A 20,284-nucleotide genomic window follows, 5' to 3' on the forward strand; every position below is an offset into this window, starting at 1 on the left:
GTTTTAAATAAAGAGGTTTTAACAGGATTCAGTTGTACATACCATCTGTAAGGTCTCAACAGCACATTGGTCTCTCAAGACGTTCTTGAGTATGATTCCTACTGTGGGAATGGTGGGCAGTGAAGAACCGCCACTTGCCTAGGTCACGTCATTTTGATTACCTTCTCTAACAATTACAAGTTCAAAGGCATCATTTATTTAATGAGTGGAGGTTTTATCTTATAATTTTGCTTATGTTAAATTTTAAAAATATTGAGCTTACATTCTGGTCATAATTTTCAGTGGTGCACTTTCTCTTTAACACAAGGTGTTTCTAATAGTCATAGTTGTATAACCTGTCTTAGAGGACTAGCATGGAAAAGCTTTTTAAAAAGTGCTCTTAAGCTGCAGTTCCATGAGCATGTTCCATAAACACTCTAATATTGTGATATTTGAGTTACATTTATGCCAGTTTTTCTGGCGTAGTGGTTCATGATCTTTACCAAAACAAAAGCTAAAACTACTTCATGAATTACAGCACCTTTTTTCAAAAAAAGATTTTGGGATGTTTATTCTCACTTGTCCTACAAAACTCAGTCATCATTTTTTTTTCCTCAGAAGCATATCCTACACTTTAATAAAAGCATTGTATTTTCTATTATATTAGCAAATTCACGGAAGCGCAATTTTAAAAAATGGATCCAAACTACTGGTTCTTACACCCAAAAACATATATCAGAATTACTTGTGGAGGTTTTAAACATATTCAAGTCTAGGCCTCACTCTTGGAGAAGGTTGCCGCAGGCGTCAGGACCCAGGTATTCTTCAAAAGGCCTCAGGGCAGCTCTGATGTTTCTTCCTGGTTGAGTCATTGACTTTAGGCACTTTGGGTTTTTTTAGGTCATTGTTTGAGAGTATAGGGAGCTCTTTTTTTTTTGCAGCTTTATTAGCTGTAGTGAAGAACTTGGCCTCTGGCTTTTGGGGCATCTGTCTTAGGTCTGTTTTTTCCCCTGTATTTTTGATTCTTGGCTTTTTCCCTGGACCTTACCCTGGAATCTTGGGCTCTGCTGCTTTCTGGGTCTCCAAAGGTGGGTAGGTCTCCTTCCCACAAGGTGTGTTGGGACCAGGAGTCTTTTTTTGGAGACTTCTTTCCTGTGGCATATTTTTGTATCTATACATTTTCTTTGGCAGGAGTTTTTCCAATTGGGGCAAGTAGAGGAATTTTGTCTCCTGATTCACCTTGCACTTTACTTCGGGCTTTTCTTTTACTCTTTGAGTTTCTTTCTCAGGCTTGGGGGTGTCTGTCTTCTGGGGTCCAGGGTCCTTCACTGGAGGACCATTAGTTTCATGGGCCGCCTCCTCTGTAGTTAAGGCTGATGCAGCTTTTCATCCTGTTTCATAAGTCTTCTGTTTCTTTCCTTCTCCTTTTTTGTTTCATTATATTCTTTTTTTTTTTTTTTTTGTATTTGCTTCTTTTTCTCTCTGACTAGGAGTGTACACTCCTTTGGCTTCATCCTGACTGCTGTCAAATGAAGAAAAGATGGGAAGAGCCACTGATTTCTCACTTTTCACTTAGGAGAGTTTCACGCTCTCCCACTTTGACAATTTCTGTGACAGCTACAATGTTTTCGATGATGTACTGAACCTGCATTCCAGTGTGACAGATGCACATGGTGCTGCAAGAACCACTTTTAGAGATGTTTAAGTCTGCTGTTCTGCTTATCAATTGGTTGATCCTACTGGAAGGATTCTTGGCTTGAAGGTCTACAGGTACTGCAACATTCTTTCTCTTACAGGAATGTCTCCCCGAGGTGTGAGGGTAATAGCCGCCTAAGTCTTGCATCAGTAAGAAAGAAATCGAAAATACCCCGAATGCAGAGCTTGGTCTCATAGGCTTTATACTCCTTTTTTTTTTTTAAGTTCAGAGGGGAATAACCTGAGAAATGGTTTTAATTCCATGCTTGTTCAAAAGCTTCTTATAAAAATGTCCCATTTTTTCAAGAGTAACATTGGATTCGTCCTTAGTAAATAAACAGATATCTGCTAAGTCGGATCGAATACTGTGAATAATGGAATTTTCTGTAATATCACCATTTAAAAATTTTTTCATTCTCATTCAAAATCAAGACATTTGTCTTTTCCCTAGACCTGGAACGTGCCAGCAGAGCTTCCGCTGTCCTTCCGACCTGCCCTTTCTCCCTCTGTTTCAGGGTTGTCGGGGTCGCTGAGGTGGCGGCTAGGTGTTGGTGCCCGCTCACCTCTGGCAGACCCGCGTGCGGAGCCCACTCAGTCATCATTTTTAAATGTACGAATGTGACTGCATTACTAGTTGTTGTTCAGGAATAATGAGCACTAAGTTTTATTTTCTTATATAATTGTATACCGTTCATCTTTATAAAAAAGAGATTTACATAAAAATTTAAGTACACTTAAAATTAGTATTTTGATGTCTAAATAAAGAAAACACCGATGAAAATAATTGATCTCTGCTCTAACATATCAATTTCTTTTTATCTTATTTTTTCCTAGTCATGGACTATTTGCACACAATAAATCCCAGTAGAGATGATAATTATTTTTCACTTACATCCTAAAAATTTCTCTATGTATTATGTACTAAACATCTCTCGATGCACTATGCATCTCACCTTGCCACACAATCCTTATAAATATCATTTCATATTCTGTTTTTTAAAGCTCTTTATTTCAGAAAATTATAATCATATGCCAATGTAGAGAGACTTATATTGTGGTAAACCCTCTGTACCATCACCCAGCTTTGACAATTATTAATCACCTAACCAACTCTAAATCAGAAATGATTTTGCAGAGATGACTTATTTCATCTTTTCAAGCATCATTAAATTATTAGATTAGATCTCTAATTTGCCACCTAAATTTTAAAGCTATGTGACAACTCCATAAGAAACTTTTACTAGGTTCCAGGTACATCATGAGGTAGCCTTGGAAGGTTAATTTTCATGGACCAGAACTGACAACAGAGACAGAAATAAACCAAATGTCTCTGAGTTGCTCTATGGGCTAGACTGAATTAGAAAATTCTAGACTGTTTTATATTTTTAATTTAAAGCAAAATAGAAGAGATTGATAAAAATAGCAGAGCTTCAAGAATAATCAATTCATGGTCATTTGTTTATATTTTTCAATTGCTTCAATCATTGTAAAAAAAGTAATTTTTAAATAAAAGTTTCAAGTTTGGAAAATAATAAATCTGGAGAAAATAATAAAAATCCAAAATGTATTTTGTTATCTGATAACTGGGGAGAAGAGCTGTTGACCACTGAGTTCAATTAAGTTTCAGATAAGAAAATCAGAATTCGCAAATCCTTAACAAGCCACTCTGGCAGGAAGCTAGCTTTTGATTGAATATAACAACATGATTATAGAGTGAGGGAGTTAATTCATAAGGAGATAATGGATGACATCCAAATATATTATTTATTTCTAAGAACCAAAGAACAACTTAAAATTACAGAAAATGATATTTCAGACAGCATAAAAATAGCTAACAGCAAGAAAAATTGGTATCAACTAGTGACCTTTGGTTGATGCTTAAATATTAAATATCAGCATGGGTTTGGCAATATAATTCATACTAATGTATTTTTAAAAGTTTGTTTGAAGTATGGCAAAAATTTTCCATTGTTGATTTGAATACACACATATATAAGACAGATAACATGAAGCCCACAGTCCAGAGAGAGTTGATAGCAGTAATGAAAACTGGACAGGTATCAAAAGACTTAAATGCTAGCTTCAACTTTTTCTCTAAGTGCTTACATCTTTGGACCTCAAAATATTTTATGTAAAATACTGTTGGGCCAAACTAAGTTAAATAGGTGATTAAGATAATATTTAAAATAAGATTCTTTAATGTATGCAATATTAAAATATAATTATTAAATTTAAATAATAGTTCTTTTTAAGCCTCTATTTTAAAAACAGAATGTATAGAAAAGCTCTATAGTGACAAAAGTATGACCTCTCTGTCCTGAACTGATATTCGAATGTGAGTATAAAGGTGTGGTGGAAGAAGGTATATATATGTTGCTGTATGACAATATTACTTACTAATGGCATCTTCCAAACAAATTTAACCCAAAGAATAAAAATAAAAATATATACTCAACATAAGCCATTCTAGCATATTTTACTGATTATTAAATTTGTATTAACACATCTTATTATACATTTTTTTTGGTAAATCCAATTAATATTTTCTGTTAGGGAATCATTATTACCTAATGAGTTCAATTATTGAAATTTTGAGAGACTATTGTGACTGGTCTGTATTATTTGATATATTTGGGCACAAGACCTACTTCATTACAAATGCTGATCAATGGTTTTCAAAGTACGGTCTCTAGTTCAGCAATCTGGGAACTTATTTTTTCAATTAATTTTATTGGTTTTTTTGTTTTTTGTTTTTTGTTTTTGCATTACCACTTATTCCCTGTATACCCCCCAGCAATTAACACACTGTTGTCCATGTTCTTGAGTCCTTTTGCCTTTTTGCTCAATCCCTCCACACCCTAACATCTCCGCCCCCCCCCCACTAGCTGTCACCTGCTCTCCATCTATGAGTCTGTCTCTGTTTTACTCATTAGCTTTGTCCATTAGATTCCACATGCGAGTGAAGTCATGTGGCATTTGTCTTCCTCTGACTGGCTCATTTCACTTAGCTTAATGCTCTCTAGATCCATCCATACTGTTCTCAAATGGTAAAATTTTCTTCTTTTTTATGGATGAGTAGTATTCCATTGTGTAAATGTCCCATAGTTGTTTTATCCACTCATCTACTGATGGACACTTGGGCTGCTTCTGTATCTTGGCAATAGTAAATAATGCTGCAATGACCTTAGGTGTGCTTATGTTCTTTCAAATTAGTGTTTTGGCTTCTTTTGGATATATTCCCAGAAGTATGATCACTGGGTCAAATTATATGTCAATATTCTTGGATCCTCCTCCCATGCCTAATAAAGCAGAAATTCTGGGAATGAAGATGGGTTATCTACGCTTTAGCAAGTTCATCGGGTCATTCTGAGGCACACTAAAGTTTGATAACTGCTCTATTTTATGCAAGAAAAAATTAAGTATAGGTTAGGTGCTTACAGAATCATTGAGAAGGCTGCAAGAGCAAGGTATGAGCTGGGCCTTGAGAAATAAAGAACAGGATAGAAATGAGCCACTTGGGAATTACCACCTCAGAGTCCACCACTGGAACAGAAGATTTCAAGAACATCTGCTGCAACTACAGAGGGTATTAGGAGGCTGAAATTAAGAAACCACCATTACTGCTGCTACATATGTGCCTCTGGAAGCCAGGAGCTGGAGAGCAGAGCCTGAACAGCAGCTTCAGAAGCACCTCCCATCTCCATGACTTTGTTTCTCACAGAATAATAGTGGAAGGGGACAGGAAGATTGTTTCTGCCTCCCAATCTCACACCAGTGCACATGACTAATAAATCCCACTGTTTAAGCAGAAACATGGCTACGTGAGTGTAACTTAGTGCTAGCATTGGCATTTAATAGGCAACATAGTTAAGTCACTACCTGAACATTATCCATAGTGTTCTGAGGTATGGAACTGGAATTATCATTTCTTTAATCACTATATTGAAGCATAATATAAGAAATACTGAGGAAACAAAGGTTTTGAAGCAATTAAAATATTTTAAAGATATTATTATTAATTTGTCATGTCATTATCATTTATGAATTTATACACTTGCATATTCATTAGTTAAACTGAGCAAGTAAAGCAACCCCAGCTATAGCTTTGGAAAATACCTCTAAGCAATTTATACAAAGATGACAGATAGAGATAATAGATGAATACATGAATAGCAATAACTTAAATATGTATACTATAGTGCTTTACTCTTCATACACCGTAATCGCGGTAGGTAGAGTGTAATATGGTCATTTTCATATGAATAAATTGAGTTTCAAAATGATGAAGTGCTACATGTCATAGCTGAACAATAGGAGAAAAAAGTCCATGCATGTTTTCTAATTCCTAGGCCAATGTTTATTCCAACTCACTTTAATGCATTGTCTGTATGTTTTCTGAGAATTCTACCAACAGCAACACAACATGATAGAAAAATGTGTATTGAGCTAGAGACAGGAAAACGGTGTGAGTGCAGGGCAACAGGAACAAAGCAATGGCCTAGAGTGGAGTTTTAAATGACAGATCAAATTCAAAGGAAAATACAGTATTCCCTCACTTATCATGGGTATTACATTCTAGACCCGCCCGCAATAGGTGAAAATCCGCCAAGTAGAAACCTTATATTTATTTTAGTATTTATATATATTTTAAGGCTTTATAAACCTTTCCCACACACTTATAACTCATTCCCAGTTCCTTATTAACCTTTCCCGCTCCCTTATTAACCTTCTCCACACTTTTATAAACACTGCTTATGTTCTTAAAACATATTCTACACTCTTAAACCTACGTAACTTTAACAACATATGTATACAGAACTGCAAAATCCCATGATATAGCAAAAAATCCGTAATAAATAATTAAATATAATATTTTTTAAAATCCCTTGATACAGTGAGGCCGTGATAAGGGAACTACGATATAGAGAGGGACTACTATATTCCAAATCTAATACAATTCCAGGTATAACTATGTATTAATCAAGACAGGATTGGCTATGTGCTAAGATAACAAACAACCTTAAAATCTCAGTAACTTAAAACAATAAAGGTTTATTTCTTGCTCCATTGAGGGATGCTTGGGGAATCTAATCTGGCATATCTTCATTTAGGAATTCAAGCTGAGCAGTATCCATTAACTATAACATTGCTCATCATCAAAGGAGAGGAAAAGTACACTCTAAAGAGTATTTTACTGGTATTCAAATGACACACATCACAACTGCTCACACCTCATTGACCAGAATAAATCACATGGTCTACCCCAACTACAATGGGGCTAGGAAACACAATCCTATCACATGCATGCAAGGTGGGAAAAAAAAATTTGGTGAGTAACATTAATAAAAAACACAATTTCTTCAAGGCCAAATTAATAAAGATTGTCAAGAATTTGAAATTGAAGGTCATAGGCAACCAATGAGGGTAGATGAAGTAATGTTGATGTAAACTTAGTATCTGTGAGTGACCAGTTTTCAATCATAGTCATAAAGAAGCAGAAAAACAACAGTCTATAAAGAGAGAGAAAATGAAGCAGATACTCAGAGCAAGAGGAAAGTGAAAGATTATAGCTAGGAGTTCTAATGGCTTTCTTGATTGTGACTCTATTCATTTCCGAGCCCTAGCTGCCCCTGTGTTTCATTGGATAATTTCCTAGTTTTTGTAAATTCACTCCAGTTGGTTTCTGTTGTTTGCAATTAACAGAATTTTAATTAAGACAATGTTACTAATTATTTTCTTAATGTTATTCTATCAAGTAAAATACAATTATAGAGTCTAACACAATATAGCACTGAGATAGTTCCTCATATTAATGGGCCTTATTTTATTTGCCCTGCACAAAGCATACTGATACAGAAAATTATTTTGAATTTAAAATTACCATTACAATATGAGAAAAATGAATGTAATGATATTAGATAATTTAGATATTTTTCTCAATGTTAAAAAACTGAATTCTATTCATCTAAGAGAATACCAATGAAAATAAAATCTCAATTTAAAGTGTTTTCCATTTTAGAAACAAACAAAAACATTATAACAGGTCTTTTTGATAACTGAGACAGTGCCAAATGATCAAGGAATCCCATCTAATATTTAAAATATTAAAACAGAATTCACATCAGCCAGAGAAAAAATTAGAATGTAAAATGATATTCAGACAGAAAAATGGAAGACAGAAAGCATTTACAAGTGTTCAAATCAACCAAACTAAAAGAAAAACGTTCAAATTCAGAAATAAATGTGTTATTTTTACCAGAGAAAGTAGAATATAAGACAAAAGGCTTCTAAAGCTCTTAACATGATTAATCCAGAACTATTTCATACCAACCATTCATGTCCTTGAGCACAACTATATGCTGCCATACATTCTCAAGTGCAAAGCAACAATTGTGGTAGACAACCCTTTTTTTTTGTTCTTAACTTTATATGCAAGAAAATCATTTGGCTCATATTGTGAAAAAAGTAGGCAATCATGTTAGTCCAAACTGTCGGTTCGGTTTAAACATTTCTGAAAAGATGAAGTAATTCACCAAGACCTGCCAACAAAATGCCAACTACTTTAGTGCATGGTTGAATAAACATGAAACAGTATTTGGATCATTGATTAATGATAAGATTTTATTACATAGTTATAAGATTTCATTCAAAAATATTTCTTTTAGTATGAGAGCCAATAATGCTTTTTAAAAAGCAAACAAATTCTGAAATCTGTTTCTTAGAAAATGTAACATAAATAAAAATATGATATGAATCACACAAAGGTTAAGTTTAATTATCTGAGGTAAAACAATGCCTACCATAAAATTATGATTTAATAATTATATCTTTTTACATAATCCTCTAATTTTTAATAGCAAAATATACTTGCTCACATATAGTATTTAAAAATATTTTTACTTTCTATTTATGTAAGATAAAAATTGTGATTTTTCATATTCATATCTCTAGCCTCAGGTAGGTTAAAAAATACTGATCAGCATAAACACTGACAGACAGGGACCCAGTGGTGAGCCGATCTCTGCAATATGGTGATATTGATTTATTTTAAAAATAGTTTAGTGTCTACTCAGTGCCAGATGTTGTTTTAAGTGCTTGAGGTTCAGCTGGGTACATGACAAACAAGTTATCTATTTTAGTAAATGCTATTGGTTAGAAAAATATTTTAAAACAAACAAAAAAATGTGTGATATAAGTGCTATGAAGAAATTTATGACAGAAATATAACGTACCAATAACCCCTGTTGGAACTCCAGTTGGGTGTTCCGACAATCTTTTTTAACCTCTCCTCATAACCTTAACATTACAATATACAGTTATCTATAAATATAGTCACCATGTGTATACAGTAATAACTTTTTTCACACAAAACCACAGCTTAAAAATATATTTATGAACATTAGCCTGCTGTTTCCTCAAAACAGAATAATAGCAACTTTCTCATTTTACAGAATCAAGAAAATGAGCCTTAGGGACCTTAAATGGCTGGCCTAGATCTATGTGACAGAGCTTGGAATTGAACTTAGGTGCACTGAAGAAAATTTTATTGAAATTCTTTGATATGCCAAGCACATGATGAATATTATAAAAACAAATATGATATAGCCCTGACCTAAATGTGTTTCATCTAGGATACAATTCACTGTTCTTAATCCCTGGGTAGAAGCAATCATGCTTCTACTAAAATTAACCTAGAAAAAATATATAACCTTTTGGAAACACATGAGCCTGGAAATAAGTCAGAGGCTTAGAGTCAGTCATGCTTCCTTCTAGTAAGTGATTGTCTCATTTCCACAAGTCACCAGAAATTGCATGCAAAAAAAATTTTTTAATTAGGTTATCTATCTTAAAATTTAGCTTTCCCTTTTATAACTTACAAACATTATCTAAAGTGAGTGAAAGAAACAGAACGAGCTCAAAAGAGCACATTAACAGAGACTTCCTTGTATCCCATGCATGACTGACTGCCATTTGAAGGCTAAGGCATGGATTCCACAGCCCCAGTGGTCATCAACAGGGACAGGACAGGAAGTGACCCTTTTTACCAGTTTACATGTGATTTGCTACAAATAGTTTCTTGGGATCATCGATATGTCAAGTGGCTTTTGGAGAAATGGACTTATTGAAAGGCAATCATATAGATTTCCCTAGAGCTACACTAGATAGATTTTCAAAGTGACGAAAAGGGTTGCTAAATTCCTAGAGGTATCACCTTTCGAATGCGGTTCAAATGGAAGTGTTGATGCTGCTGCTAAAAGGCCTAATACTGGCTAATGTCCACGGCAGGACAGAACAACGAGCAAATTTAGGAAATCACTTTCATTTATGCCTCCAAAAATATAGGTAAGGTCTGCAAGTCAAGTTATTCCTTGCTTCAGTGAGTTCATGTTTGTTTATACATTCAAAAGTATCTTTTTAAAAGTTAATTTGACTTTACTTTATTCCACAGGGAAATCTCTTATGTATCACTAGTCAAACATAAACTGCATGAAACAGCATTTAATCATTAGAATTAAAATATTGAAAGCAGAATAATTCACTAATTATTTCTTTTAATTCTCTATTTTACTTTCCTCCAAGAATTATTTAACAGTTATGGCCAATTACCTTGGGGAATAAGCTTCCATGAAGTTTTTTTCCACATAGGTCCTCAGCTGTTGGATGAGATCATCAAGAGGATGTGACCACTGGTTGACTTTCCAGCTGGACTCAGGCAACCGTATGCTCCTTACCCCTCCCTTTTCTTTGGAATGTGCATTCACCAACTATTTCCACAGTATGAGCCATACTCAACAGTATAGCCTTGTGAGAACAATGTGTCATTAAGACAATCTTGATGGTATTTGTAACTGAATCTAGTTAAGGCCTTTATATAAACATTTAAGGTTCTGGCAGGTAGGTGTGGAGATCTACTCATTCTGTGGCCATCTAAGACAAACCTGGTATGTAAGTTCCTTGCTCAATAAACCTGTCGCCTACCAATATGGAATGGCTTGCCTCTTTCTTTGGTCTCTCCTGGCTATTTATGTATGGGGGCCAGTTTCAGATTTCATCTGGTAAATTCCTGACATTTCGAACCTGAACCAATGCCAGTCAATCAAGATGCAGGTAAATAAGGATAAGATCTCAGAATCTCAATGACAGTCAATTTCACAACAATTTTATCCAAGGCTCTCATCCAAACCTGACCCAGCCCAGTCTCCGGTGTGGAGCCATGCTCAGAGGAAGTGGCATGTATGTGATACGAAGCTGGCATTCTGTACATAGGAGATGTTGGTCCTTCAGGTAGCCCAAACATAAGGCCCAGTGAAAGCATTTGCTCCTAAATTCAGAACTAATATTCTTCCAAATTCACTGGTTACAGTGCTTGGCACATACGGAACGCTCAATCAATACCTGTTTAATTACATTAATTAATTATAAGATAAAATGGCAGGATCCAAAAAAATTATGCATAAAAGCAAGCAAAATAGGAAGAGTAGAGGAAAAGTAAGAACCTCCTGTTAATTTGCCTTTCATAAGTCAAAATGTTCAATATGCTAAAACTGACAAAGTTATGACTACGAGGGAGTCTAAGGGTACCACAGTTCCTCTCTGTTGTTCTCAAAAAGGTGAATTTCTAAACTTTCCACCAGAATGATTCTCTCATCTTTTCTAGACTATCTCTAGGGATAAATGACTTCACATTCTTCTGAGCATATTGACATAAAAATTTCATGAAGATAAACCTAATGGTATAGATATAAAAAAGATGATTAATCACCGTGTCATTTTGAAACTTAACTTTTCTTACTTTCCAATAAATCATTTATAAGGACTGTTTGTACTTAACTTTTATTATTTTTTCTCATAATTAAGAATTGTAAATATGAAAATTAAAATCCATTTTATTCGTACAAATTTTGGAAAATTCTGGAAATTTTGAGAATAAAGATAAAGCACCAGTATTCCCATTAACCAGCATTCCAGCATTAAAATTTCTTAAATATTTTGGTATATTTCTGTCTTGTTACTTTGAATTTGGAAATTTAAGTAATATTGTGTTATTTACTCTGTGTGTGTTGCATCATCCTTTCTTCATTAGACATTACATCATGAACATTTCTCGACACTTTAAACAATAGCCAAACTAAGATTCTCAGTAGCACTGTTACAGTGTAACTTATTATAGTGTGTTTAATGGTAACCCCTCTCCCCAAAGATGTTTTTGAACCTGTGAATGAAATCATATTTGGGAAAAGGTTCTCTGAAGATTCAGTGAAGGATTTTGAGATGAGGATCAGCATAAGTCCTAAGTTCAATGATAAGTGTCTTTATGAGAGAATAGAAGGAGAGAAGACACAGAGAGCTAATATGAAGATGGAGGAATAGTGATGTGCCAAGGATTGCCAGTAGGAAGCATGGAATGGATTCTCCCTCAGATTCTTCAGAAGGAACCAATCCTGACAACACCTGATTTCAGACTCCTGGCCTCTAGAACTATAAGAGAATATATTTCTATTGTTTTAAACCACCCAATTTGTGGTAATTTGTTTCAACAATGTTGGGTAATTAATACATATGTGAAAAGACCATGATTTATTTAACAACTCCCAAACACAAAAAAATTTTTCCTTTTTTTTTTTTTGCTTTCATAAATAATGCTGGAATGAATATTCTTTTTTTACTTACTTTTATTGTTTATAGAGTATGTTAGAAGATGTCTTGTGCTATGAAATAAAGAAAAAGAGCAGAATAAAGGGGTTTGGGTTGAAATGATGAAATCTGCAATTTAAATGGGTTCACTAGGGAAGGCCTTATTGAGTAGCTGATACTTGATTGAAGCGGGGTGCAGTAAGGGAGTTGCCTACATAATTAACCCAGAAAAACCTCCAGGCAAAGGGAAAAGTCGATGTAAAGAGCCAATTTCTGAATACGTCTTTAGGGTAAATTCCTAGAAATGAAATTATCAAATCAGAGTGCATGGATATTTTTAAACCTCTTGATAAATATCTTTCTGAAAGATTGCATTAGATTAGACACCACTGGAAATGTATATGAGTAGTAATAAATGACTTCCCCAAATTTTAACACTTTATATTATTGTTTTTAATTGCCACATTGAAAGGCAAAAACAAAAAAATTCTTCATTGTTCGAATTTTTATTTTCTGGAGATAATGTATTTTTTTTTCATGTATCTAGTAATAATTTGTATTTTTTCTTTTAATAAATGTCTATACTTTGAAATATATGCTTTTAAAAATATGTTTAATTGAGAAAGTTTATTCTGTAATTTGTAATCTTTTATATATGGTACAAATGTTTTTTCCCCTTTGGAGCTTGACGTTTAAGTTTGATTGCATTTATTTTGACATGCAGAAATGTCATGTAGCAAAATGTATATTTACAGAGTGGGGGTCTCCAAAAATCCTCAGAACCTGCAGGTTGGGGGATGGGGAAAAGGGAACAGCTTTTAAGATGCCTTTGAATGACTATGGCTAGTAGCTAGTGTCTTAGTTATACAAATGGCTTTGGTTCTTCCAAGGCTCCAAGAAGATGGGAGAGGTTTTGACCATGGAATGGTGCAGAAAAAGCATACAGAGCTCGCACAAGGTGCTGTGAATGGCAGAACTGGTTACCACACCCACTGCATCACAAGACGCAGTCAGGGATTTAAAACTAGGTGGCAACCATTTTAGAGAGGAGGAGAGGAGATCCACACAGTTTGCAAGGAGGACAGAGAAGGAACTCCATGCTGTTATGAAAGGGAAGATACGATGAGGGTTTGAAAGAGCAAAGAGAGAGCCACGCGTGATCCAGTGCAACATAGCACATGTTTTCCTGGACTATTATACGGAGGCTGATGACATCATACCCCAGATCCTGAAGGAGAGAGCTGACAGATAAGGGATGGGGAACTTCTGGGCATGTTTTTGGCTTCTGGCCTTTTGGGGAGCAAGGGAAGTGCTGGGTCCTGTGGGAGAACAGGGCTCAAAGCTGAAGTGCTCACTGCCCTGCCCAGGTTGGAATACTGTAAACAAAGACCTGTTTTCCTCAACACTAGTTGTTGGGTTTTACACCAAGGCACCACGTGAAAGAACTCCCTTTCGCTCTGTAACAGTCTTGGCATCCCTGAATGGGACAAATGGAACCTGTAGCCAGGTTCCCTCTGTAACATATCTATTTTTTTCTTTGAACTAGTGCTAATTCACTTTGAAGTAGTGCTCAATTATTTTTATCTCCAAGAAAAGATGAATAACCCAGTATATTTTTCTTGTTTTATAAATCCATTTTCAATTGAGTATATTTTATTAAAATACTTATAACGTCATGAAAGATGATTAGAAACTTAATTAAACCTAGTTAAATTTGCATTTCTTGCAAAATTCAAAGCTCAAATGCTAATCTTAGGCTAAAAATGAAAGCATAGAAAATTCAGCAATAATAGTTAAAATATATCACTCTGAATATTTCAACATTTAATTTTGGCTATACTACAAAGTGGATATATTTAAGAAATACTAGTTTTAAAATAAAATTTAAAATTCTTCTAACACATTGTACTTTATAATATTTAATTTTATTTATAATTTATTGTTTTGTGCAAATATATACCTGTGTGTGTGTTTGTGTGTGTGTGTGTGTGTGTGTGTGTGTGTGTTTAACCAGCAGATAATACATACTAAAAAGAAACAGAACAAAATGTGGAACAAAAATGAAATGGATATATCAAACCCAGAGTAATAGAATTACCTTGATAGACCATTAAATTTAACACTAAGCTGCCTGGCCTTAAAAAACTTAATACAACAAAATCAGGTCTGCCTCTGCTGTCACATAACAAGTGGCCCACAGGGCTTCTGTAACCTTTGCTTCATTGAATTACTGCTACTGAGAGGTTCAATGAAGCATTTTCTACTTCATAGTTGTCTCTATCATTCTGATACTTATAAATATCAAACAACAGCAGGCTCCAGAGAAAAACAGCCACTGAAATAACACAACTTTTTCAAAATATTCAATATAAATGAGCACATTTATAGGTTTCTACTAAATTTTCATCCACCTTTAGGCTTTTCATATTCTCATTGTTTTCTAATTTCTTACACTTTAAAGACGTAAGTACTTCAAAAATAGTTAAGTGTTATGCATTCAATACTTTCATTTGTTTTATGTACATTCTAACATCAGAAAACTTCATATAATCAGAAATAAGTAACAAAATAATAAACCTTTATTAATTATTCTACAGTCATTATTCTGAATTTTTCCTGAATTTGATTTTCAAAAATAAGTCAGATCGCATTTACTATACTCCATGCATTACTTCAAGTTTATGTTATCTGTATTCTATACATAAAATTATGTCAAAAATTTTCTTCAATAAAAAAGAAATTTAGTTATCTAGATTATGTGACTGATGGAGGGCCTACAAAAATTAGGTAATTTTTATTTTATAGCTACAAACTTTGATCAGCCAATATATTTGATGAAATAAATATTTTGAATTCTTAAATTTATTCCATAAATCAGTAAAATAACACATTTTTATTATAGATGATTTTTAATTCATCACTAGTAAAACAATGCCTTGCACTCCCTCTGCTGGGTTCAAAGAGAAAAACAGAAGCACCTAGAAACATTTTAAATATTACATAATTACTTCAACACTAATGGTAATTTAATAAAGTGTATTTACCCTCATTTAGTTAAAAATTACAATTCAGTGTTATAAAAAGTGAATATTAAAAATTATTAACATGAAATATCAGTAATCAAAACAGTTTTGAGGTAAGCACAAGACAAAATGATCAGTGTAGAGAGTAGACCATCCAAAAGAGTGTATTAAGAATTTAATAAATGATAAACAGGACAGTTTACTTAAGTGGGGAATAAGTAATTTGATAATAATCCATGCTGATATAATTAGGCATATTTCTGGAAGAAAACATACACCTCCACCTCAAACTCTACAAAATTCCAGATGCAATTTTTAAGACTTTAAATATAAATTATAAATCTATATAAATACTAGAATAATATTTTGGAGAATTTCATCTCTTAGATGGGAAAGAACTTCCTCAACAAAAAAGAAGATTTAGAAGTCGATAGCCAATTGACATATAAAAAAAATACTCGACATCACTTATCTTCAGAGAAATGCAAATTAAAACCACAGTGAAATATCACCTCACACTTGTCAGAATGACTCCATCAATAAATCAATAAACAACAAGGGCTGGTCACACTGGGGAGAGAAGGGTACCCTCATGCACTGCTGGTGGGAATGCAGACTGGTGCAGTCACTGTGGAAAGAAGTATGGAGTTTCCTCAAAAAATTAAAAATAGAACTGCCTTATAACCCAGTGATCTCAAGCCCAAAACACCAAATTGAAGGAATATATGCACCCTTATGTTCATAGCAGTGTTCCTTAAAATAGCCAAGATCTGGAAACAGCCCAGGTGCCCATCAGTAGATGAGTGGATAAAAAAAGCTGTGGTACATTTACACAGTAGAATATTATTTACCTGTAAAAAAAGAAGGAAATCTCATTTTTTGTGACAGCATTTATGGACCTAGAGGCTATTATGCTAAGTGAAATAAACCAGTCAAAGAAAGACAAATACTATATGATTTCACTTATATGTGGAATCTAATGAAAAAAATAAACTGACAAATAAAGTAGAAACAGAGGTATGGGTACATAGAACAGACTGACAGCTTTCAGAGGGGAGGTGGGAATGGAGACTAGATGAAAGAATGTGAAGGGATTAGCCAAAGAACATATATGCATAACCCATAGACACAGACAACAGTGTGGTGATGGTCAGGGGGAAGGGTGTTGGGGGCTGAGTAGATGGGCAACAGGGGAATGGGGATATCTGTAATAATGTGAACAATAAAAGTGAAGTTTAAAAAAGTTATAAGGGGAAAGTTAATCTTATTTAAATACACATATATTGTTATAGAAGGACAATACCATAAGCAAATTCAAAGACAAGTGGTTGAGGCCAAATATGGTAACATATACTATAGATAAAGGTATATATTTCCTAATGTACAAAACATTTTTATAATTGGTAAGAAAAAAATAAAAGAAACCTAATAGAAAAATAAGCAAAGTCTTAGCAAAGGAAATTCACAGAAGAAGAAATCCAAATAGTCAATAAGCACACAAAAAGCTGCACATTCTCCCTAGCAGACAAGGAAAATAAAAATGAAAATAAAATGTACAGTGAGAGTTACAAACCAGTAATATGAACGTTATCTTAAGCCATATGCTAATTGACAAAAATTAAAAATACAGTGCAAGCTGCTGCAATATTTATTATTATTATTATTGATTTTTGAAAAAGGAAGGGAGAGAGAAACATTGCTTTGAAAGAAAAACATCAATCAATTACCCCCCACACGTACCCTGACCAGGGATTACACCTAGATATGTGTCCTGACCAGGAATCAAACCCACAACCTTTTGTTGTATAGCAGGGGCCCCACATCCCAGGACACAGACCAATACTGGTCCAGGCCTCTCAGGAACCATTCCACACAGCAGGAGATGAGTTTGAATGTAATGTACTTAAATAATCCTGAAACCATCCCCCGCCCATTCCGGTCTTTGGAAAAATTCTCTTCCTGGTGCCAAAAATGTTGGGGACCACTCGTGCACAGGACGGGATGACACTCTAACCAACCAGCCACCCAGCCAGGGCTGCTGTAATCTTTTAAAAAGTATTTTTCCCATAGCAACAAGAAAAATAAAGTACCTAGGAATAAACTTAACAAAGGAGGTATAAGACCTTTACTCAGAAAACTACATAACACTGAAGAAAGAAATTAAGGGAGATACAAATAAATGGAAGGATATACCATGTTCATGGATGGGAAGAATCAACATCATTAAAATGTTCATACTACCCAAAGCAATTTATAGATTCAGTGCAATCCCTATTAAAATACCAATGACATATTTCACAGACCTAGAACAAATATTTCAAAAATTTATATGGAACAAAAAAAGAGCCTGAATAGCCACAGCAATCTTGAGGAAGAAGAACACAGTAGGAGGAATCACAACACCTGATATCAAACTATACTACCAGGCCACAGTAATGAAAACAGTCTGGTACTGGCATAAGAACAGACATATAGATCAATGGAACAGAATAGAGAGCCCAGAAATAAACCCAGGTCTATATGGTCAACTAATACTTAATAAAGGGGGAAGGAACATAAAATGGAGTGAAAAGAGCCTCTTCAACAAATGGTGTTGGGAGAACTGGACAGGGACATGCAAAAAAATGAAACTAAACCACCAACTTACACCATACACCAGAATAAACTCAAGATGGATCAAAGACTTAAATGTGAGCCATGGCATCATAAAAGTCCTAGAGGAAAACATAGGCAGGAAAATTTCAGATATCCCACGTAGCAACATTTTCACTGATATATCTCCTAAGGCAAGGGAAATAAAGGAAAGAATAAACAAATGGGACTACATCAAACTAAAAAGTATCTGCTCAGCTAAAGAAAACATCAGCAAGATGAAAAGGAAATCAACCATATAAGAAAATATATTTGCCAGTGACATCTCAGACAAGGGATCGATCTCTAAGATATATAAAGAACTTACATGACTCAACACCAAGAAGATAGACAACCCAATTAAAAAATGGGCAAAGGACCTGAACAAACACTTCTCCAAAGAGGACATCCAGAGAGTCCATAGACATGTGAAAGAATGCTCAACATCACTAGCCATCAGATACCACCTCACACCTGTCAGAATGGCCATCATCATCAACAAATCAACAAACAACAAGTGCTGGTGAGGATGTGGAGAAACGGGAACCCTACTGCACTGTTGGTGGGAATGCAGACTGGTGCAGCCACTATGGAAAACAGTATGGAATTACCTCAAAAGATTAAAAATGGAACTGCCTTTTGAACAAGCGATTCCACTACTAGGATTATACCCGAAGAATCTTGAAACACCAATTCAAAAGAACTTATGCACACCTATGTTCATTGCAGCACAGTTTACAGTAGCTAAGTGCTGGAAACAACCTAAGTGCCCATCTGTAGATGAGTGGATCAAAAAACTGTGGTACATTTACACAATGGAATACTATGTAGCAGAAAGAAAGAAGGAACTCCTGCCATTTGCAACAACATGGATGGAACTAGAGAGAATTATGCTTAGGTAAATAAGCCAGGCAAAGAAAGAAAAATACCTTATGCTATCACCTATTACAGGAAACTAATGAACAACACAAACAAATGAGCAAAATTGAACAAGAGGTATATAAACAAGGAGTAGACTAACAGTGACAAGGGGTGAGGGGGGAGGGAGAGAAGGGGGTAAGAAGGTGAAGAGTCTAGTCAAAGAACATGTATAAGTGACCCATGGACATGGACAACTGGGTGGGGACTGACTGTGGGAGAAGGGGTGGGCAAGGCGCAGGGAAGCAAGAGGGGGAAAAAAGTGGGACAACTGTAATAGAAAAACAAACAAAAAATTTTAGTGGGGGAAAAAATGAAAATATAAAGAATGGAAATGCAATTTTAGTGCATATTAGAAGGACAAGGATTTTCCTTCACGCTGTATATATTTCTCCCTACCAGATCCCTCCAGAATTTTGCATTCTGAAGAAGTAAGTAATGACATAAGGTTCTTTGCATAAAACTAAAAAGACCAGTTGTTAATAGAGGTTTTGTTGACCACAACTTTGACTGGAATGTCGTACCTAAAGCAGACATGCTTAGGCTCTGGTTGTTACCAAAAAGCCCTGAGGTACTAGGATTGACTTTTGAAGGTAATTAAAGCCCACGAGATAAAAGGCCTGGTACCTTGGTTGGTTGTGTGGTCCATGGCAATCTCTCCAGGGAAGGAACGAAGGTTGTTTTCCCGAAAGATGGCTATAAGGGACCTTAAGGCACAATGGAAAACCAGAAGGACTTGGAAAAGACAGGTGTTTACAGGCAAGGTTGAATGGCAGGTGTGTGGTTCAGCTTCTGTGCCCTGAAGGGAAGACTGAAAGTCACCCTAAGGGTTCCTTGTGTAAGTTCCAGCAAAGCAGAACTAAAGATCATAAGTGAGCATTTTCTGCTCTTGTTGTGTTTATGCAAATGAACAGGATTAATTAAAAATGGGCTTAATGCAGTTCCTTTAATGGCAAGGAGAGTACTCTTAAGGAGAAAAATCACAATTCAAGGAAAATCACAATGCTCACTGGTAGACTATAATGTAGTGCAGCTAACTGTCCTTAAAGTTTCTTTTCATTTAAAGTTTGTTTTCATTTGAAAGTTAGACTAGGTCTGTGGCATCATCAAAGATGCTTAATTTACAGGCAAGAAGAATGTCAAATGTCTTGCAACTGGATGTCTTTCCAATAAGACAGTCTTACAGATTTAGAGACTGGTTTGTGGGTTATGTTGCATATATTAACATGTGTTTTCTGTTTCCAAAGGGCATAAGCCTATGATCTCATTACCTGAGTGATTGTCTGTACATATAGGCCTCACTGAGACTCAATGGTTTGGCTGGACTAAGTGTCTGGGTTGGTGAAGAATGGGGTGGTCTGTGGGCTTCACTTTAAAACTGGTTTCTTTTTTCTATCCTAATG

The 20,284-nt window shown here is 34.9% G+C and overlaps 1 pseudogene; it reads right to left on the bottom strand.

Annotated features, from left to right (window-relative positions):
- Positions 1-804: 804 nt before the first annotated feature.
- LOC150012273 (ribosomal L1 domain-containing protein 1 pseudogene) lies at positions 805-2,273 on the bottom strand (annotated as a pseudogene).
- Between the last annotated feature and the right edge of the window lie 18,011 nt (positions 2,274-20,284).

The sequence above is a fragment of the Furipterus horrens genome, unplaced genomic scaffold (assembly GCF_987537825.1).
Source record: "Furipterus horrens unplaced genomic scaffold, mFurHor1.1.pri manual_scaffold_4, whole genome shotgun sequence".
Classification (NCBI taxonomy): domain Eukaryota; kingdom Metazoa; phylum Chordata; class Mammalia; order Chiroptera; family Furipteridae; genus Furipterus; species Furipterus horrens.